The sequence below is a fragment of the Chlorocebus sabaeus genome, chromosome 4 (genome assembly GCF_047675955.1).
Source record: "Chlorocebus sabaeus isolate Y175 chromosome 4, mChlSab1.0.hap1, whole genome shotgun sequence".
In the NCBI taxonomy this organism is placed as follows: domain Eukaryota; kingdom Metazoa; phylum Chordata; class Mammalia; order Primates; family Cercopithecidae; genus Chlorocebus; species Chlorocebus sabaeus.
The window spans coordinates 51855233-51862951 of NC_132907.1; the positions used below are offsets into that span (position 1 = coordinate 51855233).

General features: G+C 46.8%; 2 pseudogenes; both read left to right on the forward strand.

Annotated features, from left to right (window-relative positions):
- Positions 1–440: 440 nt before the first annotated feature.
- On the forward strand, positions 441–7341 carry LOC119621481 (mitochondrial fission factor pseudogene; annotated as a pseudogene).
- On the forward strand, positions 6668–7341 carry LOC119621482 (annexin-2 receptor-like; annotated as a pseudogene).
- Positions 7342–7719: the final 378 nt, after the last annotated feature.

The window sequence follows — 7719 nt, forward strand, 5'->3', positions numbered from 1 at the left end:
GTCATTAAACTTGGCCTAATTATGTACACAAGTGCGGCTGGAATAGTGGTTTACCACATAGGCTCTCCTTAAGTTTCTGGACCTTATCATAAGGAATCTTAAATTACACTTTGAAAACCCTCTCATGGCTAGGAAACCAAGGCAAGATCTTGCTATCATACTTTGCCTGCAATACCTATAGATTGGGGTGAATTCTCCTTTTGTCAAAGGCTTCCAAATATCCTGATGTTCCTAGGCCTGCCAGGAAGTGACATTTCTTACTCAACTGTAAGGCCAGGAACCCTTTTAAGCCAGGCCAGTTTTTCATGTCTCAGTGTGTTGTTTCTGTTCCTAAAACCCATGAAAGAGCTTTCCCTCATCTGCCCTGGCCCTCTGCGGACCGCTCTGCCCGTGCTGTGCCTGGGCGCCGGGGTGCTCTCGGCCAGCGGCCTCTGGGAGCGCCCACTGGAGTGCCCCAGGAGCCGGAAGGTGGCGGTCCTCGCCAGGACCCTCCTGTGGGCCCAGGGGGACAAAAGTGGCTCTCCATCCAGCACGTGCACATTGAAGCAAGTTTAAGGATTTAACATGAAGCACAGAAGCAGATGGTGCCTAACAGCATTGGTACATATTTGGTGAATGGGGCAGCACTTCCTTCTCTCACTGCTGCTGAGATGGCAGAAATTAGTCGAATTCAGTACAAAATGCAGTATACTGAAGGCATTAGTCAGCGAATGACGGTCCCAGAAAAGTTAAAAGTAGCACCGCCAAACGCCGACCTGGAACAAGGATTCCAAGGAGTTCCAAATGCTAGTGTGATAGTGCAGGTCCTGGAGTGGATTGTTGTCGCAGGAAATAATGAATATGTTTCATTTTCAAGACTAGCAGATTTTGACCTTATTCAGTCAACTCCCTTTAAATCCCTGACACTAAAAACAACACCTCATGTACTTACACTAAGTGAAAGACCACTAGATTTTCTGGATTTAGAAAGACCTGCAAAACCCCTCAAAATGAAGAAATCCGTGCAGTCGGCAAACTAAAAAGAGAGCGGTCTATGAGTGAAAATGCTGTTCGCCAAAATGGATAGCTGGTCAGAGATGATTCTCGTATGGCATTTCAAATATAGATACAACAATTGAAGTAACGTCAGATGACCTAACTGTTGTAGATGCAGCTTCACCAAAACGACAGATAATCAAACTAAATAGACGTTTACAACTTCTGGAAGAGGAAAACAGAGAACGTGCTAAAAGAGAAATGGTCACGCATTCAATTACTGTAGCTTTCTGGCTGCTTAATAGCTGGCTCTTGTTTCGCCGCTAGAGGTAACATCAGCTTTCAAAAGTATTGTCTCAGCAGCTGGAAATAGAAAAGATTTGCAAACTTCAAAAACAATATGAAAGAAATAAAACAGTGATATTACATTCAAGATGGTAACTCTAAATCTTTATTCTAACGATGGAAATATAATATATCTTGGGTTTAATCCCGGTCTCCAGAATTTACCCAAGGCCACAAGAAAATAACAGCATGACACTATCTAAAAAAGAAAGAAAAACAAAACAAAACAAAACCGAAACCAGACTTTCCTAAGCTTTAGGGGACAGACATGAGAATCGAGAGTGGGTAGAGCTGGCAGTACGTTGGTGGCACCTAGCGCGCAGTTGGTCGGTGACTGTACCGCTCCTTTTCCTGGCTCCAGCGGTTTCTCAATGGCATCGCCACTCCTCTGTCAGAGTTACCGGATGCTCTCTGGCGGCAACATTCCTTGCGCCAAAAGTTGTCTTTTGCAACAGCACAGGCATTTGCTGCGGGCAGGTGCTTGTTGGGTCCCAGGGCAGCTGGTTTCACAACTTCGCTGGTGTCTCCCCCTACAACCTCCCCTGCCTGCGCCACGTAGTATAAATCCGTGAATTGAGTCTGCAGTTTCCCCACAGCACCTTCGCCGGTAGCAACCTGCGAAGCCAGTGGATACAGTGACGGCTAGGTTAATTTCACCGAGTTTGGTGTTTCTCGGTACCCGCACCGCTCTGCGCTTTGTGCCGGCCCAGGCCTGTCTCAGCACCGTTGGGTGCTTCCTAAAAGCGTTTGTCTGTGGTGGGTCTGATAGCTGCTGTGGGAGGACTGTTTTCAGAAGTTTCTAGTAGAGCCCAACTGGCGCTTTCTCAATCGTCGAACCACTGGTTGCGCGGAGCTGGATGTACTTTAGTGACAGCGCATGTTTCTCTGTGCCATCCCCATGGGTGTCGTCCAAACCGCCGTGTGTGTTTCGCTGGCACCATCGCCATATGGGTAACCTCCTTCAGTGGCTGCGCTGGTCCCTGCAACAAGTCTCCGTTTCTTATCCGCACTTTCTCCCAGAGAGCCAACCAGACACTTTTCCGCTTGTGTCTACTGCTAGTTGTGCTGTGCACAGTTTCCTGGTCTCTGTGCGTCGCTTTCTCCATCCGAGGCCCTCTAGTGCAGGCTTCACGGTCGCAGGACCCGGGGTTCCCATTGACTGTTTCGCCAGCGGTGCCGAGCCGGAGGTTTTTCTGTCACAGCACTTGTACGGAGTTTCTTGGTGGCCGAACCTCTCTTTTTTTCTGAGTCGATGGTTTCTTTTTGACAGCACCATTGGTTGCATCAAAACGAATGTTGTCCTTGACAACCCAGTCGGCTGCCGTCACTCACAGGTTCCCAGTACTGCCATCTCGCCAAGCCGAGGTCTCCTGGTCGCGGCACAGCTCGTTGGTGGGAGCCTTCATTTTCTCGATGGCGGCAGCGATCAGGTCGTCAATCTGAGGGATGCCGCATCGCAGCTGCTCCAGTTGCATCGAGTCTGGTGTTCCCGGAGGAGGCGGCGCTGGCTGGGGGGAGCCCGCCGCTTCTCAGAGACGGTGGCAGGGGAGCTGCGCGGGCGCGGTCTCTTCCCAGCGCCTCCAGCGCCGCTGCACCGGCTCTGACTCGGCCTCCAGAAGTCCGCTCGCGCCTCTGTCGCAGGACCCTGCGGTTTCGTGAGTCGTTGGCTTCTTGGTTTTAGCAAGTTTCGATTTCGCGGTGCCTGCCTTTTCTGCCTCTGTTCAAAGTCGAGGAATAGCCAAAATGTGATTTCTCAGCCCAAGGGAGTCCCGACTTAGGACAAACACTGGTCTAGCCCTGGCTGCGATTTCTAGGTCGTAGGAAGTCACTGTCTCGTCCTAGAAAGGCAGAGTTACCCTATGACCCCCCCCCCCCCCCCTTTATTTTTTCCCCAGCAGCTTCGGGTTTCCTGTAGGCTCGGATTTCTCATCAAACAATCCCGGAGTTAGCCCTGCCTCAAGTTTCTTGGTCCTAGCAAGTTACGGTTTCATACTAGTAAGCCCTGCTTTAGCTGCGCAGGGGATGTTTAACTCCTGTAGAAATCTGTGTAACAGCAATTGCGATTTTTTTAGGTTTAGTGATGACCAGTTTAACAATGACGGGGAGCATTGTTATCATGTTTGGTTTCGCAATAGCAGGTCCCGCCTTAGCTATTCCTGTGTTTTTGAAACTCCCCTGGAAGTCAGGAAATGCCGGCCAATGCGATTTCTCCGTTTTACCAAGCTCTGTTTGACAGTAGCAAGTCTCGTTCAACTCGACTTTTTCTCTTGTGGACCAAGTAGGGATATACCAGCTCCTGCGATTTTTCGCTAGTAGTTAAACAGGTTTAACCACGACTGGTTTGTTTTTGTTTTTGTTGAAGGAAATTTAGACTTAGGTGTAATACGTACGGGTTCAGCTCTGACATAGCTATCCTAATTGTAGGACTGCATCGTTTCGCAAGGTTAGTAATTTCTTTGTAAGGTTGATTCTTTGTAATTTTTGCTTTTTTGTGTCTTTTGCTCTGAGAACGATGTTACCAGTGTGTTTGCTTTTTCATTTTTACTTGCACTTTAGACTTTAATGATTTTAAAATTCTTTCTTTCTTTTTTCTTTTCTTTTCTTCTCTTTTCTTTTCTTTTCTTTTTTTTTTTTTTTTTTTTTTTTTTTTTTTTTTTTGACAGTTTTGCTCTTGTTGCCCAGGCTGGTGCAATGGCACGATCTCATCTCACCACAACCTCCACCTCCCAGGTTCAAGCGATTCTCCTGCCTCAGCCTCCTGAGTAGCTGTTGACTACAGGTGCCCGCCACCACATCCGGCTGACTTTTTATATTTTTAGTAGAGACGGGGTTTCTCCATATTGGCCAGGCTGGTCTCAAACTCCTGACCTTAGGTGATCCACCTGCCCCGGCCTCCCAAAGTGCTGGGATTACAAGCGTGAACCACCATTTTATTTTAGCTACGCCTAAAATTTTAGCTACGCCTAAAATTAGATTTTTATTTAAATGTTATGTGTTTTTTTCTTTTAATTTTGAGAGTGTCTCAGCTTCGTGTTCCTCGACTTCCATTCTTTCAGTAGCTGGAGAGCCCAGCTCAATCTCAGGTTCTCTGGTGTTAAGTCCCGGGTTCTGTCTAGTGTCTGTGCTTCTTACGCGAAGCTGACGGATTAGCATCATCACTTTTGCCAGTAGTGCTCACTTGGCGTTTTCTCAGTTGCTGCACCATTGTTAGCGCCTAAAGTGACATTTTCCTTTCGCAGGACCGGCAAGTTCTTTGTGCTGTCACTTTCTGGGTTCTAGCACCGCTAGTATCTTGTAGGAACTTCCTGAAGCTTGTTTTTATGTCGCAGAACGGTGATTGCACGAGCCTCTGTACCTGCTAGTAATTCCGTAGTACCATTAGCCGGAGCTTTTTCTGTCACAACACATTAAAATGGGTTAAAATACATTAAACGGATTAAAACATATTAAAATGTCAAAAAACATTTCAACTGAGTCGGTTCATTCCTCCAGGCAGGATGTTCGGGTGGGGAAGCACCACCCTTCTCTAAGAGTCTGCAGATTCTCTCTAGCAGCACCATTTGCGGTGCAAAAACGGGTATTTGTTTGGCAACACCAGTGCTATACGCAGGGTGCTGGCACTTGCTACGTTCAGTTTCTCGTTAGCGAGGTCATTAGTAGGAAAGAGCCCTAGCGCACAGTTTTCTGGTGGCAGCAGTGCTTATTGTTTTTGTCCCCTGAAGCGCTCTTTAATCCCAGGGTTCTGTAGCACTATTTCTGTCTAAGGTTTGCTTAGTGTCCGTTTCATTTTGGTTTCTTTTCTCGCGATGTTTTTCTGTCGGAATTACGGTTATGGTTTTATGTACTCTCATGTACATAACCGTTTTTCATGTGTCTACTAATTTTCGTACATTTGTTTTCTTTCCCTTCCCTCCCTCCCTCCCTCCCTCCCTCCCTCCCTTCCTTCCTTCCTTCCTTCCTTCCTTCCTTCCTTCCTTCCTTCCTTCCTTCCTTCTCGGCTTACTGTGATCTCCGCCTCACAGGTTCAAGCAATTCTCCTGCCTCAGACTCCTGAGTGGCTGGGATTACAGGCCCGCACCACCATGCCTGGCTCATTTTTGTACTTTTAGTAGAGACGGGGTTTCACCATGTTGGTCAAACTGGTCTCGAACTCCTGACCTCGGCCTCCCAAAGTGCTGGGATTACAGGCGTCAGCCACCACACCCAGCCTATTGAGTTTCTTAATATCTGGCTGGCCTCTGCCCACGGGCTCTGGAAAGCATAAATACCCAGAGTGAAGGGGTGGCCAGCCCCTCCACAACCTGTGGGTCTTTCTCATCAGTTGGGAAGAGAGACTGAGAAAAGAAATAAGACACAGAGACAAAGTATAGAGAAAGAAAAGTGGGCCCAGGGGACCAGAGCTCAGCATAGGGAGGACCAGCGCCAGCACTGGTCTCTGAGTTCCCTCGGTACTTTTTGATCACTGTCTCTACCATCTCAGAGAGGGGGATGTGGCAGGACTATAGGGTAATGGTGGAGAGTCAGCAGGAAAACATGTGAGTAAAGATCTCTGTGTCATAAATAAGTTTAAGGAAAGGTGCTGTGCCTTAATGTGCACGTAGGCCAGATTTATGTTTGACTTTACACAAACATCTCGGTGCATTAAGGAGCAGTATTGCCACCAGCATGTCTCACCTCCAGCTATAAGGCAGTTTTCTCCTATCTCAGTAAATAGAACCTAAGACTGGGTTTTACACCAAGACATTCCATTCCCAGGGATGAGCTGGAGACAGATGCCCTCCTCTTATCTCAACTGCAAAGAGGCCTTCCTCTTTTACTAATCCTCCTCAGCACAAACCCTTTATGGGTGTTGGACTGAAGGTCAGGTCTTTCCCTTCCCATGAGGCCATATTTCAGGCTATCATATGGGGAGAAACCTTGGACAATACCTGGCTTTCCTAGGAAGAGGTCCCTGCGGCCTTCCGCAGTGTTTTGTGTCCCTGGGTACTCGAGGTTAGAGAATGGTGATGACTTTTACCAAGCATACTGCCTTCAAGCACTTTTTTTTTTTTTTTTTTTAAACAAAGCACATCCTGCACAACCCTAAATCCATTAAACCTTGAGTCAACACAGCACATATCTCTGCAAGCACAGGGTTGGGGCTAGTGTTACAGATTAACAGGATCTCAAGGCAGAAGAATTTCTCTTAGTACAGAACAAAATGGAGTCTCCTATGTTTACTTCTTTCTACATGGATACAGTAACAGTCTGATCTCTTTTTTTCCCACACAGAGTGATGGTAGCGCTGAAGGCTGTCCCTCCTCAATCAGAGCAAACATTTGTTTCCTCCTGGTCTGAGGCTTAAGCAATGGAGCAACATTTTCTTGGCTGTGTGAAGCATGTTTCGGATTCCGCAGAGGTGGCGCCAGAGCCCCAGCCTCCGCCTATTGTGAGTTCAAAAGATTGTGGTCCGTGGCCTCTTTCTATGTATCCAGTAGCAGGAGAGTACTCATTGGACAGCTGTGATTTGGGACTGCTTTCCAGTCCTTGCTGGCGGCTACCTGGAGTCTACCCGCAAAACGGACTCTTTCCCGGAGTTCAGGGCACCTTAGAACCAAGTACAATGGAGCCCACGAGTTCAGTTGGCCCGGGACACAGAAGCTGTAAGAGGCACCTGTAGAAGAGGTGGACAGCTCAGAGGAAGCCCACAGATTCACGCTCCAGCAGCTTCCCTGGTGCAGTCCTCCCCACTCCAGGGACAAATAGCATGAAACCCAGGCCTCTGAAGTCGGGCGCCTTTCAGGGTGCCGCCATCCTCCTGTCTTGAAGTGGTGGTGCCACCACCTGGGTTTCTCAGGCTGCCTGGAGTGGATTCATCACCTTGGTTGTGCCCATTCTCTGTACGCTGGGGGTGCTGCCCAGGGACCTTTGGAGTCAAGAAGCTTTAGATAGCAGCAGGAGCCATTTTGGATTCTCCTCCTTGAAAAGATTCTCAGTTACAAAATGTCTTCATTTAGAAAGTAAAAATACATTTAGATGTGCTTTCAGTGCTCATGGTCAATTTTAAAATTTTCTTTTTCCTGACCTTTCTCCATGGTGTCCGGTCGCTTATTGCAGTTTCCGTTTATTTTGAACATTTATGTTTATTTCATTATATGTTTCATTTAACAATTTTATTTCTATCCGTTTCAACTCTGAGAAATCTATTTTATGATTTTAGAATTATTCAGAGTGTTGGCATATTTAAACTTTGTTTTCCATTTTATTTTTAATTATATTTGTACTATTTTTCAAGTTATTGCTTTTTAAGTATATCATGTTTGTTTTCATTTAATTTTATTTCACATCTTTGGGTTATTAGAACGTCTTTTTAATTACTAATTTTATTTTTGTTTTAACAGCTGCCTTTGTTTTTACAGT